Consider the following 25,072-nt stretch of genomic DNA (forward strand, 5'->3'; position numbering starts at 1 on the left):
CATAAACCCAGAGGATCCTCCTAATGATCCACACTGAAAAGCACACTTTTCACAGTGTCAAAGGTAGAGACCTGGTGACTTCTACACACTCCACTCTTCACCGTAAGAATAAGCGGTGATGCATTCTTCCTCCCTACAAAAGTGCTTTATCATTGTGTTATTTAGAACAGTTCCCAGAAGGATACATCCTTCCCTGTGCTGCTTGGCTAAGCCAAAAACAGCCGTGATGCTCACTACGTACAGTCAAAAACAATTCTTGAAAGCTACTGAAAACATTCATCCAGAGCCACTCTACTGAGCGGCTTCCCAAAAGAAGTCTCTGTGCTCACCAAGCCAGTGTCACATACACAATGATGCCACACAAGGACCAACTGGCCACTCAAGTGTGTCCTGCATGCCTGCAGACACTTGCCACGTTCTGGGGTCTTTTTGACTCTCACAGGGGAGACACAGGCTCTGAAGCAGAGATGACTGATAGAGCTTATAAGGATTGGCTGCCAGCCCATGGGCTATTGGATTTCTCCACTGCTTGAGCTGAAGGATCCTGCAGGAAGATTCTTCCAGGGTGTTCACTGCTATTTGAGGTTACATAATAGCAAATATCTGAATAAGTGATTATGTGAATTTCCTGCAAAACCATGAAAGCCCAATTCCTGGTCTAGGAGAGGGGAGGGGATGGGAGGATTTGAAGTTTCTGTCTTCAGCAGCTGACAGCTTATTATTAAGAAAGGCAAGGTGTCAAAGACTTGACATTTTTCGTTACCCCTTTGGTTGACTTCATACACAAGCAAATGTGTTTGGCAGCCTTGTAATCAGAGCACAGGGACACCTGCCTGAGAGGAGAAACTGATTCAGGGAAGGGATTTATACTCCTAGCTCGGATGAGCCTGAGCTCATTTCAGAGGGGAAGCCAGTGGGCTGGAAAAGGACATGCCTCTGAAATGAGCTCAGGTTGACAGTATTTCTAGGCACGAGGAAAATGCTCACATTCTAGCGTGTTTGGGTATGTCAGCAGAGTGGACACTAGCATGGGCAGGAAAGCTGGACTCTGTCCAGGCTAGCTGTTGCAGGGTTGTTTGGGGTAAAGGGGTGGGGTGAGGAGGAGGGTCTGCAGTTCTCTGACAAGTTCACAGTTGGCTGAATACAGAGCTACTATATCCAGAGGCATCTGAGGCAGCCGCTGGGCCATCTCCACGTGTGCACAGTCAGCTGGAGAAATTTCCATAAGTAATCAATGACTCTTGACTCCACTGATTATGAAATACCATAAATTAGGCTCTCTTCCAGAAGACTTTCTGATTGGTCAGAAATCTGACCACTCCCAAACATTTTGTCTGTGTTACAGCTTTTGGAAAAGGGGTTTAGGGGAGTCTTATTTATACATAAAATGGAACTGAAGGGAAAAAACAAACTTGAACATCTTAGTTGTCTGAAGATCAGTATGTGACAAATGTGTGATGGAACCTATCTATCCATCCATCTTAGAGTACGTTCCCATTTCCACAAGTATCGCGTATGTAACAATGGAGGTGCTGTCTCAATTGTTCTCACACTTGTCTCCTCTTCCTAGTGCCTCATTTTAAAAGAGTCACCGTACAGTTGGGATGCTTTCAGTTGCTGGTAACTGAAAATTCCAACTGAAACTACCACAGATGACACCAAAATGTGTTAACTTTAAATACAAGAAGTTCAGAAATCTGGCCATCCAATTCCCGTGATTCACTTGGCTTTGTTCTCTGTGTGTTGGCTTCGTCCTCCAGATGGCTGTGAGAGTTCTAACTTCATATCAGATGCAGTAAAGTCCATAAGCAGAAAGGTGTCACTTCTCCTGGTGGCTTCCACTTTGGAAGGAGGAAACATCTCCCAGAAGCCCCCATCCCCAGAAATCTCCCCTCACATCTCATTTACCAGACCTGGGTTGCTACCCCACACGTAAAGCAGCAGCGCACAGAAAGTTTGAGATTCCCAGTATTGTCAGAGACGGACTAGCATCCACCAGTAGGGCTGGAAGTGGAGACAGCTTTCCCTAAAGCACATGGAGAGACATGTGAGAGAAGGATGGAGGTCTCAACAAATAAATGGAGGCTCTGTTAGGAAGAAGAAAGGAGGGAAGCGGCTATCTGGTGGGCCAGCAGGAGTGCCGGCTATAGGCATTCACCAGCTGTCTTATACTCAGGGGAGAGCAACAGAAACATGTTCTGAGTGGTAAATCCATTATTCAACTCAGAGTCGAGTCCACTTCTAAGGGGAGGTTTACAAGTAAAGGTCTCCGAAAGTTAAGGGTCCCCTTCATCAGCGATTCCTGACCAGATTATCATAGAGCAGAGAGACCATCTGATCATGTCTAAGCATATGCAGCCTCTGCCACCATTAGGACCTATGGGGCCAGCATGTCCCAGAAAGCAAGTGTGAGCCCCTACAGGTGCCTCCAACAGCAGCCTGTGGAGGGTCCTACAAAGTAATTCCCACAAAAGCAATGGAGAAACAAGAGTGACTTAGCTAAAAGAAAGAAGATAAGGGAGCAAGCTGCTGCCTTCTAGAGTCTAAAAATATTAACTTGTCCTGCGTATTGCTATAGTTAAAAGCTGGGTACTCCGAGCAGAAGTTTCAAGCAAACAACTTTCAGCTCAATATAAAATTGAAGTTATCAGCAACTAGAACTGCCCAACCATAGCGTGGGCTGCCATTCAAAGCAGAGAGGTCCTTTTCACTAAAGCAGCTCAAGTAAGGCTGGTGACAAGGAAACCTTTCCCAGGAGAAACACACTCAACGCATTTTAATAACAAGGTGACCCATTTTGACACCAAGCATTATGCTAATAACTTCTAATGCTCAACGAGTACTTGATTGCCATGTAGAACATGCATTTATTTAAAGTTTCTTAAACGTAAAAAACATTTTCCACTAAAATTTATAATCAGGAAGCCCCTTGCATTAATGAAGTTAGGACATGGGTTCATGTCCTCTGTGTGAGTGGGTTATGTACAAAATACTGGCCAAAACCAAACTCATCTTCCCCAAAGTCAGCACCGACTGTAGAATTCCCTACCTCACCACCATTCTCCGTGTCACCCAGGAATAAGCCCTTAGAGTCAGAGTTCCTTTCCTCTCCCTCCCCACCTACCCCCAACCAGTCAACAAGCCATGTGAATGTGCCCTCCAAGGTGCCTCTTACATGGATTGCTTCCTGCCTTTATCACTGGTCCCCCAGGATGGTTCAGGGGATAATTATCTGTCTGTAGAATGTATGCAATAACTCGCTAACTTGTTTCTGTGACCCAAATGCACTTCCTGAAGTACAGCTTCAATGACATTACTCATCTGCTCAAAAAATTCCATCAGGTAAGGACAGCCAAGCCTCCAGAGACACACAGTATCCAAGAATAGCAGGGTCTAATTAAGGTACCATCCACAACTCCAGAGTCAGGGGGCCTTCACAATGCCTGTCCGGTGGGATTTCGGGATGGCTGTAAACTACTGTAGGTCTGCCATCCTTCCCCCTTTCAAATAGAAGTGTAGAATAACTCCAGAATTATGTACAAAGTTAGGGGGCAAAAATCTTATCTCTTTAGTTCAGAGGACCAAGGAGGAGTCCATGGAGCTAATAGAAACTGCTGTGAATCACGTAGAGATTCTGGACTAAAAGCTGGGTTGAGTGACTGGATTCATGTTCAGACTGTTACCCTTGGAGAGAAGGTGATTGTGATCTATTGTGAAGAGATCATTGGAAAAGTAGACTGAGCAGAGATATTCCCAGGTATTGACAAAATTTCATTTCATATCCCTTTTCCTGAGCACACAGGAAGACCTCATTTCCCAGTCTCCCTTGCAGTTGGTTGAGGCAAAATGACTGGGTTCTAGCAAATAAGATGTTTGCAGAAGTAGGACACTTCTAAGCCTGGCTCTTAAAAACATCTTGCATGATCTTTCACTTCCCTCCGCTGCTTGCAGCAACCTAAGAGCGTTCCCAGCAGTTAAGCTCCAAGATGGGGGAGCCTCCATCAGCCTGAATCTCTGAGTACCTACAAAGAACCCACCATTGGATACCTTCCATGCCTGAGAAGTAATCCTTTTGACATTTGACAACAGTCAACATTTCAGAGTCAGTATAGCTGGTGCTGACTAGTCCATACACTAACACCAGCTGGCCATTTCATAAACTATGCTTTTGGTCAAGAAAGATACAGCAAAAAGGGTATAGCTGAAATTATCCTAATTCACCCAACATTCAGAAAAATTCTCCTGGGGTATCAGGGTCCTCTTACTATGAAAAGATAGCATGTGTTCATCATCATCTGTGTGTTTTACCTTAATCACCAAAAATTGCCATTCTTGACCAAAAATTAATTCCACCAAGCAGGAAGCTTTTCCTTACTTTAAAAAAAAATTAAAAAAAAAAAAAAAAGCAGGGAATACCTTTTCCCTTAAATACCTGAGAAAATTTTTACTAAAAAAAAAAAAAAATTTAAGTAGCTCAAGCTGTTAAAAAAAACTTTTTTTAAGGTAGCTCAACTTTAAAACTCAAAAGTAGTAATCCAAAATGAGGAGACTAGTTCCCATGTTATGTTGCCTTTAATTTTTAGTTTAAAGTGATGTGTTTTTAACATTGGCAAAATATCCTGTCTGACTATAGAAGGGCGGAAATCTTCCTAACCTAAAAGATGACTACAACTTGAATAATAGCTATGACCTTTTCTGAAAGAGCACTGTTGTGTATTTTCAAGTAAACACTAAAACCAAAGAAAAAGCTAGTTACTTAGAGCACTAAGGTAGCAATTTATAGATTGAAGTGTCAGGCAACAGTTGTAATTTGCGACAGCACTGACTTCCCTCTGTGCTCATATGTGGTGGTCCTTTGAGGCCTCTTTGCAGTGCCCTTGGAATCTTAATACCCCATATTTCCAGAATAACATTATATTTAATACTTCATTTCAAACTTGCAAGTAGACAGACTTAATTCACATAGATAAAAACTGACCAAAGCAAGCAATGAATGAAACAAACAAACAAAAAAGAGTTAAGCACAGAAAAAGCCACAAGAATAGAGAAAAAGGAAGAAAGTAGGGAAAAGAGTAAGGCAAGGGAAGGTGGGTAAACAGAGAAACATATCAACATCCCTCAAGGTACCAGGAAAGGAAACAGGAAGAAAGGATAAACAACTGAGAATGGCCACATGGAATCAGTTGGGTGGGAACGGTCCTTGAGTCTGATGTTCTGTGAACAGTTACCATCTCAGGCTTTTGTTTCTATCTTATACCTGGAAGGACCAGAGAATTTGTGAGAAGGGAGGTTCTAAACACCATACCTACTCCTGTTTGATGCAGAAATCTTCTTAAACACCCCTGAAATATTTTCCTCTGGAACTGGAGAATGGGCAACCCAGCATCATTAAACTTCTGAAATTTCATAGGAGCCAGAGTAAGATTGATAATGATAGCCAGATATCAGTCTTCCTTCCTTCCTTCCCCCCTTCCTTTCTTTCATTCCCTCTTCCTTCCTTTCTTTCTGAATTCCAAGATGTAGGAGCAACACATGCTGTGTCTCCTCTCAACCAGGGAACTATTCTCAGCATAGTTACAGACTTCCAGATCTAGAAGTAGAAGTTGAACATGGTCAAAGAGAGGAGGATTAACAAAGAAATATGAAGTTTAGCAACTGGAAAATGAAAATACAAGACTGTTTCCATGGGAAACTAGATTTAAGGCAAGAGGTAGTTCTATCCTGGATAAAAGCCTTTGAAGCTGCTGTTAATAATCCCTCAGGGAACCTCAGAGAAGCTGCTGTTAATAATCCCTCAGGGAACCTCAGAGATTACCCTTGGTCTCCCTCTCTTTTCAGCCTACAAATTCCCTGTAGATCCTTTTCTTTCAATCCTCACTCTACTGGGAAGGCTTAACTTTCCTTAGTGGCCAGATCAAATCAATTCACAAAAGCTCCCACATTCAGGAGAATGAATTCTACATTCTCCCAGTCTTGGGGTTTCACCCTACGCCACAGTGATCACCAGAGAGAAAGAAATGGCAACCCAGATACACAAAAACACTGATTTTATTTTCACTGACACTAAGCAAGACAGGAGAGGTTACAGCACAAGAGAAGCTCTGGTATCTGGTATAGCATAAAAAATCAATTTTCTCCTTTGTTTACAACTCCAAGGCTACCATCCCAGTGATCTCACTCTGACCACACCTCACAACCCTCCCAAATTCCTTTCCAGATCCTTTTCCAGTGCAGAGCCAGGCGGACCAAATGCTGTCCTTAGATAATCACTGTTTATTTACATTTGACTTGTCTCATTAAAATACCCATTTTCAAGGAAGAGACCTCTAATCCCAGCAACCAGAGGCCCAGCAGGTACCATCTACTCTATGTTAAGACCTTTGTCCTACCTGGCCCCACTTTCAAGTATGTTCATATTTATCTCATCCTTAGAGTTAAAAGAATTCACATATACTTTAGCCTCCTCTTCCTTATCTTGATGAACTGAATATTTCAACCTAAGCTTAAAAACCCCGTACTATTGTCTACAAGATTACCTAACTCCTTTTTACAAGGCCTTTTACCAAAAACAAAACAGTAACATTTGAAGATCCACACACTACTATTGCTTCTATTCTAGCAGAACAGGCGTCCTCCTCCTCTTTGTCAGAATCTATCATTCTCCCGGACCAAACTCATCCAAGCATAGTTACACCATTGTCTTGAGATGGATGATGTCCAAGCTTCTATCTGTAGCACAGATCTTTCTTCTAAATGCCAGCCTCTATTTTCAGCTATTTATCTGACATGTCCCTGAACCATTCTGCTTAGCTTGGCTTCCCCGGGAAGAAGAGCCTGAGATGGAGATTTCCATGTGGATGGTTTTTTGGGGGCTGCTCTTAGGAACACCACCTGTGAAGGAGTGATGTCAGCAGGGCTGGGCAAGGAGAGGTTAAACTGTGATGCAGCCACTGCAAAGGCTCAGTCAATCCCACAGAAACCAGATGGTCCTTCAAATCTTCCAAACTGGGGCAAGGAAACTCAGACTTCATATTCCAAGATCTCCCTGCCATTGGAGGCTACCCCAAGGGAAGGGGCATAATCTTGAGGGAAGCAGTTCCCCTCCGGGAAATTCCCAGGGAGGAATTTAGCTATAAGCCATGGCAGCCAACTTCCCAGACAGCAGGGAAGACAAGTATCTAGCAGCTTTACCTCCTCCTGTGATCAGAGGCAACTGCTCCTGCCAAGACTGCGACTTCTTTCCTTACCTCATGCTATCTTGGCGTGAGGAGCCTAAAGTAACTAAGTGCAGTCAGAGATTAAAGTTTAATAGAGACTCTCTCTGTGTTTCCTGATGGAAACATGCTCTTCTGGGAACCAGGATTTCTATACCCAAGGAGCCCAGAGTTGCGGGACTAAGAAACACAAATTCCCCAGGTGGGTTACTGGGAAGTGATGGCAAGAGAGGTCATCTTCTATTTCTACCCGCCTGGTTTCCAGACTCATGTCTTCTACCTTCCCAGGACACAGGACCATATGTTGGTGGTTGATTTAGAATGCACATTGCACACTAGGGGAGGACCCCATGCTTACAAGGTATTAGCTCAAAGTTGATGCCACAGCTGTGCCTTTCAAAGGCCATTCAGTTGCTCTGTTTGGCTGCAGCTTCTAGGTGGCATGGTATGTTAGGGCTGGAAGTGCGGGACATGATGGGAAGAGTGGAGCCCATGGTCAGGGGCCCGTTGCTGCACTTCCTTGGCTGCAAATAGGTCCAGGTGGCACATCACAGTAACATATCCAAACTGAACACATCATCCTCCCTATCCCCACTCCCAATCCACCCCACATCCTGTGTTTCCTATCTTGTAACAAGCAGACTGCCATGCTGCCCAAAAGGGATGTTCCTAGGCAAGCCGTGCCACTGCCTGAATAGCCCTGGCACTGCCCCCTCTCTGGCACATGGTTCTGTATCCCAGAATATACTCAAAGCATCCTCCTGGAGCAGCAGTCTACTCCAAGATAAGTAGTTTTTAAAAGCCTTACTATATAGAAATAACAAATATGTTACAAAGTAGAACAAGAAATCAGATGAATTTTCAAAAAACATAGACAACTTCAAATAAACATGATGCTTTAGCAGACTGATTTGGACTGAATGCCCAGAATCCTGGAGAAACGTGTTCACGGTCCTATAACCTTAGAAATTACTTAAGAGAGGGAAGCAATGCTTTGGGAATGTGCGCCAGAGTAATAATTAGGAGATTTGAAATTGAGAACTGGATTTCCAATTGATGATTTAATTTAGTTAAGACATTGAGAAACTTAATTCCTCCATTTCCTCATCTATAACCCTACCTACAAATATCTGTTCAGTGTCTGCTCTTAGATGTCTCAAGGCACTGCAAACTCAACATGTCCAAAACCTATGTATAATTTTTCTCCACAATCCAGTCCTTTTCCAGTATTTCCAATCCCTGCAAATGACACTACCACCCATTCAAAAACCTAAGAATTCTCCTTGACACCAATTTCTTTTTCAACTCCTATATTAAATCTCTAACCATGCCCTGCTGATTTTACTTCCTAAAATCAGGATAGATGGCTCTAGAACTCATCCATTCCTGTCCATCTCCTCCACCACCACCAACACCCCACCCCAACCCACTTCTTATCTGGACCAATGCAGGATCCTCCCAACTGTTCTACCTACATGTACTCTGCCCCTACGCCATTCTCCGGAGATTCCGGGCATTTCGTCCAAATGCCCCTCACCTCAACAAACACACATCAATTGTCCCCATTCTACCACTACTGCCTCCTATTTAACATGACCTAAGAGGCAAGACATGGCCAGGTCTCTGCTTCCCTCTCCAGCCTAGTCTGAAATCAAGCTCTCACTCACTCTGCCCTCTGGAAATGCTCCTCTATTATGGGCTGAATTGTGTACCCCTCACCCCACCCGCTGACCTACAAAAAATTCATACGTTAAATTCCTAACCACCAGTACCTTAGAATTCACTTGTATTTGGAGACAGGGTCTTCAAAGGAGTAACTAAGGTAAAATGAGGTTACATGGGTGGGCCCGAATCCACCCTGACTGGTATCCTTATAAGAAGAGGAAATCAATAGACAGGCACATACAGAAGAAAGACCTTGCAAAGATACAGAGAGGATGGCCATCTAAAGCCAAGGAGAGAGGCTCAGAAGAAACCACCACGGCCGACACCCTGATCTCTGGCTTCCAGCCCCTAGAACTGTGAGAAGTAAATGTCTGTTGGTTAAGCCACTCGGTCTATGATACTTGATTACAGTGGGCCTAGCAAACTTCCTCCCTAAACAAAATTCCTAAACCATATCAAAAATAATAGCTACCAGTTTCTGGGCACCTGCCCCATGCCGGGGTCTGCCCTTGACCCTTTTCTCATCATTTTATTTTACTCTGACAAGAACTATCATCACTAATGAGAATGAACTGAGAAATTCACATATTTGTAAAGTATGAGTGTAATAAAAATTCAATCTCCTTTTAAGTGAAAGCTGAAGAGAGGTTCTCAGCCACAGCTGGTGGAACCCACCATAAGAATCTGCCAGGAAGGCTGTGAAGGAAAGAGGATGGAAGGAGTGATGGAGAGGTCTTGCCTTGGGGAAGCTCTGGGATCTAGCTAATGTTCCCCAGTCCTCCCTCCATCCTGCAATTCCTGTGTATCTGAAGGCAAGTCCTCAGTGAATGGACAGCTAAGTGGCTGTGTAAAGCCATCAGAGAGAAAGATGTCAAATATGTCAGAGCTACAGAGCCTCTGTAGGTGCACTTACATCCATTCACGTCCTTCTGAATCTGCCTGGGAAAGTAATGACTGCTTTAAGGTTTAGAGCCATGTCAGCCTAGGTCTGAATACAACTTCTATCTTCTTCTATTTGGGAAAGCCATTTAAATTCTTTAAAACCAAGTTTCCTCATTCATAAAATAAGGCAAGTAAGTATAACAATTTTATGATAGGGATATTATAAGAACTCAATGAGACAATATGTGTAAAGCACTTATGTAATACCAGCAAAGAGGAGGCTTAAATAGTATCCCATTAATTTAATGAGAAAGCATGCCTTCACATGGGGACTGTCTATGAAATTAAGCATAAGGTCTTACCTGTTTGAGGTACGATCTTGTAATGGACATTGTCAGGGCTCCTCCCAGCTCCCCTCAGGCTCCTTTCACTTTTCTGAGTCCCCTCCCCAGGCCACTGTGTTCTTTGGCCTCTGACAGCCTCATCTGTGCCTCTCTTGGGCGATACCTCAGGCCACTGGAGCCTGATGGATGACAGGTACACAAGTATGAAAGCCCAGCTCTCTTGCTGTGTGTGAGGATAAACTCTAAGTTCCCTAATGGGATCGAAATGAGGGTGAATCTTTGCCTGAAATGTCATCCTTCCACTTACCCATCCTGCCTCTCCACCCCCTCAATTCCTCAATAAATTCCCCCTGGGATCATTTCATCAATATATCTCTTTCACAAGGACCCCAATCTCAGGGTCTGCTTCTGGGGAGTGCACCCCAAGAAAGATCCCATCCTCCTGGTACTAGCAGGAAGACTGACAGCCTTTTCAAAGGTCCAGCTCTAAATCCTGCAGAAGAGGCAGGATGCAGGGCTTGGAGAAATGGGGTCCAGGTAATTAGCCTCTCAATATGCAGGATGCTGGTCCTTCACCAACACAACTAGTGAAAAAAGATATGGGTCAAAATACTCTCTTTTGAAATCATCACATTTGAAATTGGAAATTTGAGAAATAGATGTCCTTATCCTTTTGACTTCTTTTTCTGAGACTTAGTGCTTCCATCTGTGAAGCTTTTCTACTAATAAGTTTCACACAGAGTTTACAGGGATGCCTGTAATTGCATCTTAACCAAAATATTTTTAAGTTAGTGTATTTTCTTTCTACAATATCATCTCCTCCCACTTAGCCCATTGTCATAAAAGATGCTGCAAGAAATCCCAGCCAGCATGTGGCCAGCTAGAGCACAGAGGCAGTCATGCCATTAAACCTCAGGGTCTCTATGTAAGGGGTCTCTACTATGACAGGGACAGAGACCACCAAGGTCTTTACCATCACAGACACAGTGACCACCAAGGGGGCCATTCTTTCTTCCCACTGGTCTGTTCAAGTTCAACAAATGCTTATTGAATACTCTCTGTGCAACAAGCACTCTGCTATCTGCAGTGACCAGTGAAACTGATAAGTTTTTGCCCTTGTGGAATTAAAGATAAAAATTAACGAAAGAAACATATAATTGCTAACTACTCTAAATGCCAAGGAAAAAGCCCAGGGTGCCAGGAGGGCATATCACAGGGGATCTGCTCTATGGGAGTGAGTGAAAGAAAGTACTCAGGACAAAGTCAGGAGAAGAGGAGTGGGGAGGGAAAGAGGTGAAAGAGCACAGAAGGAATCTTGTGCAAAGATCCTGAGGCAGAGACAGGACTGGAGCACAAAATCAAACGAAGGTGGTGGGAAGTGGCACTGGAGAAGTGACGTGGAGTCAAGTACCCCCTACCTCTGCAATGCATGATCCCATCCTCCCCAGCATGTGAGCCTGGTCTCTGAAATCTAGTGCTTTCCATCTAGGCCCCACCTGGTTTCAACCATATCCAATTTTTGATATTACCTAAGATTGTTTTTTATTGTGAATTGATACAAGCGTATGGAGCTCTGATGGTGGAAGTGAGCTCGTAACAGGGAGGGCAGAGGCTTTCAGCACAATATGCAGTAGTCAAATCATCAACAATCATTTTCTAGGGATAGTGATTAGGGGTCCGAGTTGAGCTGTGAACTGTGCTCCCTCCTTTCCTAGAGTAAATAACATAAATGCTCCAGCAAGACTCTTCTGGCTTGCTGGTAAACCCAGATCAGAACACTACTCATCAAGAGACCTCTAAGCACCGGATTCCTTTTTTAATGTCATGTGCAGCATTCAGCATTACTGCTAAAAAAAAAAAACGCAACTTTGCCAAGAATAACCAACATAAATGTGAAGGACTCTCTTTACAGTGACTAATGTCTGCAATGATGAAGGAAGCTCAAGGGAAAAGAGCCTCAGCGGCAGGCCTGCAGAGATGAAAGCCAGCTGAGGAGAGGCGCGGACCTTGAGATTTAGCGCTCTTGAAAGGCTGTGTTATCTTTTCACTCCAGTCAGTTTAAAATCCTCACGTTGTGTTTCAGGGACAGGGATGCTAATGAGTCCAGTGAAACAAGTCACAAAAACCCAATGGAACCAAGGCAGCCCTTTGTCCGGACCCCACAGTTGCCCTGTCCCCCGCCACTCTTCTGCTTGAACCCCACCAGCACAGCCAGCTAGACCCGGACCACCAGAGGGGAAGTTCAAAATTAATGAAGATTTCTATTTTACAAATAACTGTGCTGCTCAAGAGATGGGGGAAAAGAAGACAAAACAAAAACTGTATGAAGAATTCACTAGAAGTTTAAAAAAAAAAAAATTAAACAAAAGAAGGGCGGAGGCTTTTTCAATCCCAAAAGGAAGGCAGTAGAGATTCACTTGAGGCTCGGATCACTTAACCTTTATTTTGAACCAAAACTGCTCCTTTTTACCAGGGGTTTAAAAAGCAGCTTATAAAGAGGGGAGATAAGCCTCAATTATTACTAATTCACAGTGTGTTTCATGAGACTTTCCCATGATGAGACGCACACTGCAGCTCACCCTCGATCTTCAATGAAGGGAGTATCCAGCTAGAGGGTTCCCCAGGCTCCTTAGCAACCGCTCACTCAGCCATTTAGCTGAGCCCTTTCTTATCATTGCCCACAGCCATGGCCAACCGAGCCCGGGCAGAGCTCGCCGAGGAGACCCGCCAGCTACATTCTGGACGGCTCTGCTGGGATAACTGGTTCACTCAGCCACAGTGATGCTTTCCCTCCCACCCTGCCAACAACCCAGAATCACTTGAAGAGTGGGATTCAGAGGGGACACCCCCCAAAGTGCACGTGGTACCGCATGCAGAGGGTTAAGACGAATCAGGCAGCAGGTCAAAAAAATATGTGTACGCTTTCCCACATTCTCGGAGCTTGACTGGGGCTCCATGCTCCCAGAGGAAGTAAATTTAGAAGAAATCGTGCACTTTCTCGATCTGACAACAGGGCAACTAATAGAAGACGATGACAAAAGTAAGAGCAGCAGCTGAAGTATGTCAGGGCAAACTGTGCCTGAGGTCAATGGTTTAAAATAAAACTTGGAAAAAAAAAAAAGGAAAAATAGCCTGCTTAGCCTGAGCAAGGCTCTAAGCAGGAACTTGACCTTGTTAAGTTCACACAGGGGCAGCCTCTGGAGCATCAATATTGATATCATAATCCCCACCTACTGAGCACCACCAGTATACCAAGTACTGTTTAAAATGCTCTATCTGCCTGCTATCATCTATTTCTTATGATAACCCCACAGGGTTGGTACTTTCATTACCCCCACATCACAGGTGAGGAAACTGAGGTTCAGAAAGTTCAAGTAAGTTACTCCAGGTCACACGGCGAGAAAGTGTAGATCTTCAAACCCAAGACTGCCTGCCTCCAACCAGTGCCACATCCTGTTCGTCTCTGCAGCCCAGCCCCTGGGACAGAATGTCAGCAAACAACATGGAACCCAAGTGACACATCCCCAGCTGCCTCCAGCTAACATAACGAGAGCCCCAGGTGAGTTTCCAATGCCCACCTGCTGGTCGTGGCAATAATCAAGGGAGAGGGGTCATGAGTCCCCTTCTGTTCAAAGAGTAGATCTAAGCTAAGTAACCCCCAGATCCTTTGGTGGAGCAGAAGGACAGACTCCCAGGGTGGGGCCAGCCTCCAGCTGTCACATCCACAGAGCAAGGTGTTCCTGAAGGCCAGGGCAGATGTGACAATGTGAAGGGAGAAATGAGAATCCCTCTGAGAGAAGACTTACCCTCCACTGCAGGTGGGTGTGAAGGAAGCACATAAAGGCAGCTGAGCTGAAGAGGGACAGACTGCAGGAGGCCAAAACTCCAGTCACGACCACTCACCACCAGAGCTCCCAGCAGGTGCAGCGTCAGGTAGCACAGATGGGGCCCTGAAAGGCCAACGAGACACAGCAGCTGAGGCCTGGCCTCAGAGGTGCTCAACAGATGCCTGCTGGAGAATGAACAAGGCAGGAGATTAAGAGGGACAGACAGCCGAGTGTAAAATAAACAAGCTACCAGGATGTACAATGCAGCACAGGGAACATAGCCAATATTTTACAACAACTATAAATGAACTATAACCTTTTTAAATTGTGATGCACTATGTTATACACCTAAAACTTCTATAATACTTATATAATATTGTACATCAACTATACCTCAATTTTTTAAACGTTCAGTTCTGTTTAAAAAAAAAACAAACCACGAACAAGTTGCAAAAAAGACCTCAGACCCGGGTGTGTCTGCTTCAAAACACCAACACCACAAGGTGGACTGTTGGAATTTGTCTGGCCTACAGAGGGAATTTGGGGCCAGGTTTCCAGATGGGGACTGGGTCTAGAAAATGGCAGTATTTTTAGAAAAGTGAGAGATGAAAAACTGGAGGTGCCTCACCCAAGCTCAGGCAGGTCAAAGAGAGAAACACGGTAAGAAGGCCAACCTCCAGGTTCCTCCTCCTTAGCATCTCATCCCCACAGGGTTTCCACCCGTGCCTAAGCACAGAGTCACCTGGGACACTTGTTTTAAAAACACAGATTCCTGGCCCTCATTCGGCATTTACTGAATTCCAGTCTCCAGGGAGCGGAGGAGCATGTATATTTCTCATAAGGACTGCAGGACCGTTTAAGAGCAGTCATGTCGGGGAACCACAGCAAGAGTCCAGACCCTTCTTACAATGGCCTTTCTGACATGAGACTCACCAGTGCAACAATTTTGAAAGCTATTTCCTAGCTCAAATGACTATCTAGCGGTTTCAGGTTAAAAAAAAAAAAAGTTAAAATTAAATACAATGGGAAAATCATCTTTTGAGCGAAGAATAGGAATTAAGTGAAAATGGACCACTTAGCAATTATTTTCAAAAACCAGATAATTTTGATTAAAACTGCCAGCACAGCAGAAGCTGAAGGCGTGTTCCCTTGCATCTGTCGTGCTAATAAATGTGCTAATAATAAGACTTATTCGGAATTCAAACAAAAGTCAAAGAATAAGCTCACTGGAGACCTGGATGTATTTTTTAGAGACTGTGCTTTCCTTAGGAACTTTAGACTTGAAATTAGGAATCATAAGTGAATCTTCTGAGTAAATAACTGAGAAAGGTCTTGATCCCAGTCCACCTCTTAGAAGTCTGCATCCTCCCGACCCCATTCAGTGGTAGACATGAGATTCTCCTCTTTGCGTCTGCTGGCTGGCCTGCTGGCAGGCCTGCAGGAGGCTGGGTGAGGGAGTGGCTGAGGACATGGCTTTGGAAACAGGCAGACCTGGATGGGTTCAAGTCCTGCTTCCATAACTACGTGTCCTTGGGCAAGTCATTTAAACTCTCTGGGTCTTGATTTCACCACCTATAAATGAGGGTGATAATGAAACCTTACTCCTAGGGTCATTACGAGTATGAAATGAAGAAAGGTAGTACGCTATCTGCACGTCATCCATAAGTATCAGACAGTTTCATTACCATTTTTATTGTGAAGTCTTAGTGTTACTCAACTTTTTAAGTAGCACTGGCCTCATGTGGTCACCCTCTGCTAAAATACTTTCTCTTCCTGGCTTCAGAATTTGCCTGCTTGCAGACCTGACATCTCAATTTTCATCCAGAGCTGGTAGTATCATCCACATCAGCATCACAGCTTTTTAAAAAAATCTCTTTTCAGGCCAAAAGTTGCTCTGATTTGCCCCATAATAAATCTGTGCTCCTGATGGGGAATGAACTGGATTTTCCCATGTTTAACTATGCTGAAAAGTCAGACCCTATAGCTCTATGTACATTCCCTGTAGTGGGATTCCCTCATTCACCATTTAGCCAAGTCTTACTTTTCCTTGAAAATCCCCTATGTGAGGCCTTTTGGGAATTCCCAGTGGACCTAACCTGTGATGGGGTCGCACTTCACCAACGACCTAAATTCAGCATTCATTCATTCATTCATTCTCTCAACAAAGATTTACCAAATGCCTACCAGCTGCGACACTGCTTTCATCTGTATCTCTCATCTGGCATTCTCTTGTGATTAATAATATAATTATTATTATATTATGTTATTCTGTCTCCACACCAAATTTTAACTCCCTTACCATCAGAGACCGTGCTGAATCCCTCCCTAAGTCCCTAGTGCCTAGCAAGTGCTTTCCACACAGCAGACTTCCAGGAAAAGATTCTGCATTGACCATGATACAGATCCTTACCCATGTGGGGCAGTTTCCCTCACAGTAGAGAAGATACAGTGCTCAACCAGCTTGTATGGGCTTGATAGTGAGATATAAGACCTTAAGGTAAGTCCCTTTGTCTCTGAGATACCCTCAAGCCTTAAGACTCAGAGCAACTTAAATTCATGTCCTTCTAAAGCTTTGTCACTTCACCCTGGGCCTCAGAATTTCCCCTAAGGATGCTGCTTTCTCGGTATTCCAACACAGAGGAAAGCCAAGGAACAAAGAGACCTGTATATACTCAGACAATGGTTTCTGCATCTTCCTAGTGAAATCACATTTTCTGTTTTATTTTATTTAAAAATTCAAAAGCATTCTGCTGCTAATCTTATCCACCTCCCATCTCATCCTTTATCCTCTCCTTCCCTCCAAGAAAAGACAAATAAAAACATCCTGAGATCAAGCTGATTCCAATCAGCACCACTTTCCCCATTCCCTGGAGAACAAGGAACTCAGGAGTTGGCCTGCTACCAAAGATGAGAAAATTACAAAAGTAAAAAGACCAATATCTGTCCTGAAGCAGACTGAAAATCCCCTGCACACCTGATTTGTTTCACTTTTCCTCTGGATAATGTGGCATCATGGAGACACAAGTTTTTCCTCCATTAATAATTTCTGCCTTCAAAGGCAATTCATAAAAGATAAAATAAAAAAATTTTAAAGCAGTCCATACATCTTGGGTGATGGGAGTTTCATTAAGACATATTTGTTACTGAGATCTAACATCATAAATACTATTTGAATTCCTTCATCAACTTTCCTATACCCCTAAAATGCAAAAGTTACTGTATTTCCTTCTTCAGTCACAGATATCTTCCAAGATGTTTTAAGTTGGTGAATAAATTATTGCAGAAGTTATCTGAATTGTGCAGCCACGTTGGAGACCAAAGTGAGTGTCTTTGAAGCCACTGGTTTTCACACCATCGTGTGAGGGCACACTGTACCCATTGCCCTGCTCACAGCCATGTCCTTGGCAACTGTGGGTCCTAAGGCGGAGAGAACAACGGTGTGGGTGGACTTCTACAAAGTCATCACCACGAGTGGAGAAGCAAAGTACAGGTTGCACTCAAGGTGGGTGAAAAGCATATTTGGACTCCAAGTACAGCACAGTTCATGTCATAAAATATTACTGTGATGTTCTCAGACAACCATTGATGCATTTGATTCCCACTCTAAGCTGCCCAAAAAGGCAATGATGAGAAAGTCTAGCACTTAGCTTGGGTACAAAAAAATGCAAGAAAATCACAGGAAGTTTATAGTTCCTCAACTTGCTGGCTGTTCCATACTCAAGGAACATGAGCTTCCATTTCTATTTCTATTCAAACAAATTAAGCCATGGACTCCAGTTCCTGCCACTGGAGCCATCTTATTGCTTCACAGCCTCTTTCTGCTTCTCTTGATTTAAAGTCTTGTGAGGGGTGAAGTGGATCAGAAGACCTACTACTCCCCTCAAAGAAATAATCTTGCAGAGAAAGCAAATAGAACTCTTGGTCATTTTTCTAAAACTTAAATGAGCACTTGACGCTGGGAACAAAATAACTATTCTTACTGTTCTTTCCCAATTAATGTCCTCTTGTCTCGTTTGGTAGTGAAACATATAACGTGATTTTAAAGCCATGAACTAGATACAATGTCTCTAAATTTAATAACTGGGCTCCACAAGCAAAACACTAAGGGAAAAGTAACAATTTTTTTAAATTGCCCTGCAGTTAGAGTCTGCTCTTTTCACCAGTTCTCTCTGGTTGGGAACAATGCCAGGTAGCCTAACTTTTTAGGTACCATTTTGCAAATTCATTCTACCAGAACCCAAACAGCCCCCTGTACCAAACATTAGTTCATTCATTTGGTAAAAGAAAGCATGCAGCTCCCATAAGGTCAAAGTCATATGAAACTCTTTCATTACCCATTTAAATAATAAGCCCAGTCAGCTCAGGGAATGAAGACATGATGGATTATAAGAAACAAAATTCATTTCCCTACTGCTATTCAATAACACCATCTTCTCTCCCTTCCTTTTCCTCCCACAATTTCCTCCCTGAGCCTTCAATTTGCCACTGTCACAAATGGACCCAGAGTCCCTTAGAACAGAGTGGGTGTTCACAAAGGAAAAGGCAGAAACTGGGCCGGGGAAGTAGCCAGCCACAACTCAGTTCTTCAGGCCATGAGATTACCTAACTTCATTCCTTCCCCTACAGACACAGGTAGGTGGCACAAGAAGAACTAGCTGAAAGACGCCATTGTATGCAAAGAGGTGTAATTCACGACTATTCAGAGTCATCCAGGGTTCAGTTTTGCTGTTCTGATCTTTCTGAGTAGGAAATAAATTCTGTCAAAGGAAGTGAGACCTTATCAGTCCTCTCTGGGAGAAAAAGAAACAGTTATATGTTTCTAGTGAGGAAGTACTAATGTTAAATATATCCATATAGATAGAGAGAGAGATAAACATAGAGATAGGTATGGGTAGCCCGATAGAGCTAGACTCACAGATCTAGGGAGAGAGAGAGAGAGAACTGAGTGTTGATAGGTAGACACCTAGGTCAATTGATCATCATTCCTGGGATATCAGTATAGAATTGTAAAACAGTGCTGCAGGTTTGTACACAAATGAGGGGGAGCATGTGAAGCCAAACCTAAATAATTCTACGCTGCTTCCTAGAGATTTTCAGGGGAAAATATCTTTCTTCTCAAATGCTATCAGGTGGAGAGCACTTAAAGCCAAACCAAGTAACAATGAGCTGCTTCCCAGAGGTTTTCACGGAAAAATATTTTTCTTCTCAAATATTATCAGACAGAAAATCTAACAGCCACACAAGGAAGATCCCAGCTGGTTACATAATCCACTTTACCATCAACAGGCTTTTGTCATCCTCACTGCACTGTTTTTGGCAGATCACGCCGTTGTAGTGTTTGAGGAGGAAGCAGATCCACAAGTTACAAAGAATACCTATTACAAATGGCACCTTCCCGCCTTTGTCTCTCTGGAAAGAAAGAAGCTCAAAAGCAAACCAACTTTCCCATCATAATCTGAGATTTCTCAGGTTCACTTATGGAAGAGCCACACTATGGAGGGACTAAAAGCATGACCTCCACAGTCCAAGATAACTGGGTTCCACTCCTTCCTCTTCCTGGTAGGAGGACTGAAGCCTCACATTGCTTGTTAGGTAATAAGCTGTACCTACTTCATGATATTATTATGAGATGTAGGATTAACGCATGCAAAGGACTGAGGCCACTGTACACAGTAAATTTTCAATAAAACTAGCAATAATTACTGTTATCTTTATTAATAAATTGATTTTGAGACTTACAGTTCAGATTCTGTAGATCTTGATACTGTCATGAAAATCCTGAGACTGGTTGACAACATCATGTATCTTACAATTTCCAAGACAATTTCAGTTTTAAATATCTTATCCTATGTTCATACATCCAAAGTATAGTCTTAGTAACTAAGGTACTCATTGATAGATAGTGCAGGTTATTTGCAATGAAAGAAGGAAGGAAGGCGAAATTAAGAAAATATAGGATCATGTATCTTTTCAAATTAGAGTTTCCTCTGGATATATGCCAGGGGTGGATAAAGGAATTGTGGTATACACAAACAAACACACACACACATACACACACACAGGAATACCACTGAGCCATAAAGAAGAATAAAAATGCCATTTGTGGCAACATGGATGGACCTGGAGATCGTCATACTAAGTGAAGTAAGCCAGTCAGGGAAAGATGAGTATCATATGATATCATTTATACGTGGAATCTTAAAAAAAATGACACAAACTTATTTATAAAACAGAAATAGACTCAAAGATACAGAAAACAAATTTATGGTTACCAGGGGAGAAATGGAGTAGGAAGGGATAAATTAGGAGTTTGAGATTTGCAGATACAAACTACTATATACAAAATAGATAAACAAGTTACTTCTATATAGCACAGGGAACCATATTCAATATCTTGTAGTAACTTATAGTGAAAAAGAATATGAAAAGGAATACATGTATGTGTATGTATGACTGGAACATTATGCTATACACCAGAAATTGACACAACAGTATAAACCAACTATACTTCAATTTTTTTAAAAAAAAGATCATTGTAGAAAGAGACAAAAGAGAGAATACAGAAGCTATTGAACATTGTGGTTCCCAAACTGGGGTTCCTGAACCCACTAGAGATGAATGAGAGCAAACTTTTTGTATAACCAAAGTCATAATAGACATCTTACAAACTACACAGCCATAAAGATGCCAAACTGTAACCAGCAGAGTAGATAAGTATATTTAATGCTTTAATGGAAAAGGAAATGAGAAATGCTTTTAAAAATTCAGCTTACCGTTGAAGTGCCAGTGGTAAAAACCTGTAATAAAAAGGGTGTTCAGTGATAGAAAATTTAGGAACTACCATTTCAGATCAAGTTCTTCCATGGCTCCAGGGGAATGGACACCAAAGCTAGGCAGGCAGTTACTTAGAAATGTTCTAGTCTATCAGGAACTTGCTGTTGAGTTTTTGATCCAAAGCACAAAGGAAATGCCACTCTCACAAATCCTCTCCAAGCTCCTCTTATATCAAATCAGCAATTGCCTTCTTTTCAAACCATAAATAGATGTGAAGTGCTATTTTCACAGAACTGGTTCCATAAAATCACATTTTAACAGTGAGCAGGAAATGTAAAAATATGCATTTGAAGTGAAGGTGCTGACCTCTGTTTTAATAGATAACACACCAAGATATTTCCTGAATGGGATGGCGGTTCTAACAGTTACTTTTCAGCGAGCCCTGAGTTCTCCTCCTGGGCCTTTATCCTTCTGCCTCCCTCAACCCACACACCTTTGTTGTCTGGATTCTGGAGGACCCTGTGGCTGTGGAGCAGAGTGTGCCTGTTGGCTAGTGATGGGGGAGGAAGGCTTCATCTCCACCTCTTCCGTGCCTATCAGGTGTAACCAGCAGAGCTCCAACACAAGACTTGGAAAAGGAGAAGACCACAGTCTCCCCCGAAATACACAGACTAACAGGCTGACCATCATTATCAGCTCTTAACTGAAGAGCACTCATAAGTTGGGACACAATAAAATTTGAGGTGTAAGAGTTAAAAACCAGAATGTCAGCATCCCGAGTCAATGGTTTAAGAGCTGGCTGTGACACTCAACACACTTACACACAAAAGAAATTCCATCTCCTGAGATATCCAAGCCTTTCCACAGCCAAGGCTGTTTTGTGGGTCTGAGGGGTGATGTTCACCCCAGAAGTGGAGAATTGGGTGGGAAACCAAGACAGAGGAGGTGAGTCATGTCCCTTTCCTTGTGTCTGCCCTCTGCTATGTGGCTTCCTTATTTTATTTAAAATATTTCTGGGAATGCTCTGAACATACGCCTGTATTATCTTCCTAAATGAAGCTAAACATGTCTGGACTAGCAAATATTGTATTTTACCATCTGAATAAAAAGACAGAAATTAATAGTAAGGATATACCTCCCTACAAGCTAAACAGTATTTTTCTTGCCACCTTCAAGGTACTCAGAATTTTCTCAGCCATCACAAAGAAAGATACACTGCACTCTTTAGGAAGATGGGAAGAGGGGACACACCCCTCCCCCAGGGTAGGACATATGCTCTGAGTGCAGTTTTCTTATATTTACTTCCCCCTGTGACCAAAAGATTGTATTTATGAGTTGTAACTCTTTTTATTTTTCCTTTGCATGATGCTGTAATCAATGAATAATCATACAGGCATTCATAAAGTACCTATTCTATTCCAGCAACAGTAATAAGCCCTTTCAGTGAACTTTTTGACAACAAACTTTGAGCTAAGTATTCTCACCACTTCAGGAAGGAAAGTATATGACATGACACAGTCCTGGGAGCAGCCAGAGCTGGAATTTGAACCCATGTCTCTGTCTCCAAAACCTAAGTTCTTACCCTCTCACTACTCACACCTGTGCCAAGACCCAGAGTTAACAGGACTGACAGGCCCTGGCAAAGACTGGCAGATCCCAAGTTAACAGAATTACAGGGGCTGGTGCCAGGGACACCCCCGGACACACCTTTCCTGCCTAGTCATGCCAGCTCAGGAGTCCACACTTCATACCTCCCTCTGCCTCCTCTCCCCCACGTGGCTAGCTTGTCTTCACCCACGGAATCCTGGCTTGGACTTGGTGAACTGACTCTGATCTCTTTGCTTCTGACGTCAGTTTCTATTTTTTGGTCTGGCTTATGCCAAATCCTCACCTCTAATCTAAGTTTAACCAACCTTTCCAAAGTAGTTTTGTCAGTCAGTCTGGAACCCCACCCCATGATGCCAAAAATAATCAGCATGTGGGAGTTATGAAAGTTCAAAATTTGTAGATACTGACAGGCACAGGTAGAATAGATAAACAAGATTATACTGTACAGCACAGGGAAATATATACAAGAGCTTGTGGTAGCTCACAGCGAAAAAGAATGCGATAATGAATATATGTATGTTCATGTATAACTGGAAAATTGGGCTCTAAACTAGAAATTGACACAACATTGTAAACTGACTATAACTCAAATAAAAAGTTGTCCTATTAAAGACTTATGAGTGTGTGTGTGTGTGTGTCTGTGTGTGTGTGGGACATAGGCACAAACACACTAGTTATTTAAAAAAAAAAAGTAATACTAAGATAACCCTCTGTCCACCTGAGAAGACATCTGCCAGGAATCCTTTTGTTTCCTTCAGAGAATTCACCACAGCCCTGCATGTCTGGGGAGAACTGCCCTGCAAGATCAAACCAACTGTGCAAGCCCTCAGGTTCTTGCTCCTTTTTCCAGGCCTAGCTTGCCACCTACTGGCAAGACACAAGAGCAAGAATCCAGGAGCACAGACACAAAAAGAATGGCAGGAGCTGAACCAGACAGCTGCCCTCTGCCAAATATTCATGTCCTTGGATTTTCCAAGGCCCGATCTGCCGGGCAACCATGGTAAGGCTAGAAGCAAGGTTAAGTTCTCACTCGCAAGCTGCTGTCGACATCTGTGTCTCCCTAAAGGAACACTATGAGAGAGTGAATAGTTTTTGTGACATTCATTGGCAGAAAATTTTCTTCCATTTAAGAAGCTGCATTTAAGAAAGAGCATCAGACAGAAGTGGCAAAGACAACATCCCAGAGAAAGGGCCTGGAGGCTTCCCAGTGTCCCCGAGAGGGCATCAGGAACACATGAGCCCACAGCAGTGGGGCCAGCGAGCAAAGCCCACAAGAAAGTAGCTCATGGTTCTCCCCAGGAACTTGAATTTGTGAGCCCCACTCCTTGAAGGAGTGCCAATAAATTCCTAGAGTTCAAACTAAACCCTAATGTTAACTCTCTCACTGACCATCAGATGGAAAGATTCTCTAAAAAATAATAATATCCTTGCTAAATGCATGTAAAATTACAAATTTATAAATATATTAAACAGATTAAAAACATATCATGCCAATTTGGTTTGAAGGCTGTCTTCTTCCAGGCCTTTGCAACATCCTTAATATCTCAATGAGCCCTCCCAAAAATGACTTTCTTACATTACTCAAACTTAAAGCCACCTATTATTTGAGCCAGACTCTTCCTTCTAAGAATTTATCCCATAGAAACATTCCCGTAAGTATGCAAAAATATACATACAAATATTTCAATCACAGGGTCATGCATAATAGCAAACAAACAGAAGCAACTTAAATATCTACTAATAGGAGCCTGATCAATTAAAAAATAGTATATTTGATACACGTTACAACATAGCATGAACCTTAAAAAGGTTATGCTAATTGAAGGAAGGTCATGTATTATATGATTTAATTTATAGGCAATATCCAGAACAGTCATAGCTACAGAAACAGAAAGAGGACTAGTGGTTCTCAGGGGCTGGGGGAGCATGATGGGGCTGGGAGCTGATGGCTAAGGGGTATGGGGTTTCTTTTGGGTATCATAAAAATGTTCTAAAGTTAACTGTGATGATGAATTCTCAACTCTAAACATACCAAAAGCCACTGAACTGTCCACTTTAAGTGAATGAATTGTATAATATGTGAATTCCATCTCAATAAAGCTAGAAAAATGGTACCACCAAAAAAAGATCTAAAAAATACATCTCATACAACTAATAAAAAAACAAACAGCCCAATCCAAAAATGGGCAGAAGACCTAAACAAGCAATTCTCCAATGAAGACATGCAAATGGCCAACAAGCACATGAAAAAATGCTCGATATCATTAATTATTAGAAAAATGAAAATCAAAACTACAGTGAGGTATCACCTCACACCAGTCAGAATGGCCATCATTAAAAAGTCCACAAAAAATAAATGCTGGAGATGGTGTGGAGAAAAGGGAACTCTCCCACACTGCTGGTGGGAAAGTAGTTCGGTGCAGCCATTATGGAAAACAGTATGGAGATTCCTCAAAAAACTAAAAATAGGCTTACCATCTGATCCAGCAACCCCATTCCTGGCCATATATCTGGAGGAAACTCTAATCCAAAAAGATAACATGCAAATAGAGACACCAGAAATAAACCCACAGACTTTTGGTCAACTAATCTTTGACAAAGAAAGCAAGAACATGCAATGGAGTAAAGACAGTCTCTTCAGCAAATGGTGTTGGGAAAACTGGGCAGCTGCATGTAAATCAATAGTTAGAACACTCCCTCACACCATATACAAAAATAAACTCAAAATGGCATAAAGACTTAAACATAAGACAAAACA

General features: G+C 42.7%; 1 long non-coding RNA gene across 4 annotated transcripts in view; it reads right to left on the reverse strand.

Annotated features, from left to right (window-relative positions):
• The window catches only part of LOC141577068 (uncharacterized), a 401,469-nt gene that overhangs the window by 347,640 nt on the left and 28,757 nt on the right, over window positions 1-25,072 (reverse strand). For all 4 annotated transcript variants that reach the window (XR_012505593.1, XR_012505592.1, XR_012505590.1 and 1 more), the window contains exon 2: window positions 13,912-14,117. This is a non-coding gene — a long non-coding RNA (uncharacterized LOC141577068). The remainder of the gene's footprint in view (window positions 1-13,911; window positions 14,118-25,072) is intronic.

The sequence above is a fragment of the Camelus bactrianus genome, chromosome 3, assembly GCF_048773025.1.
Source record: "Camelus bactrianus isolate YW-2024 breed Bactrian camel chromosome 3, ASM4877302v1, whole genome shotgun sequence".
NCBI classification, from domain to species: Eukaryota; Metazoa; Chordata; class Mammalia; order Artiodactyla; family Camelidae; genus Camelus; species Camelus bactrianus.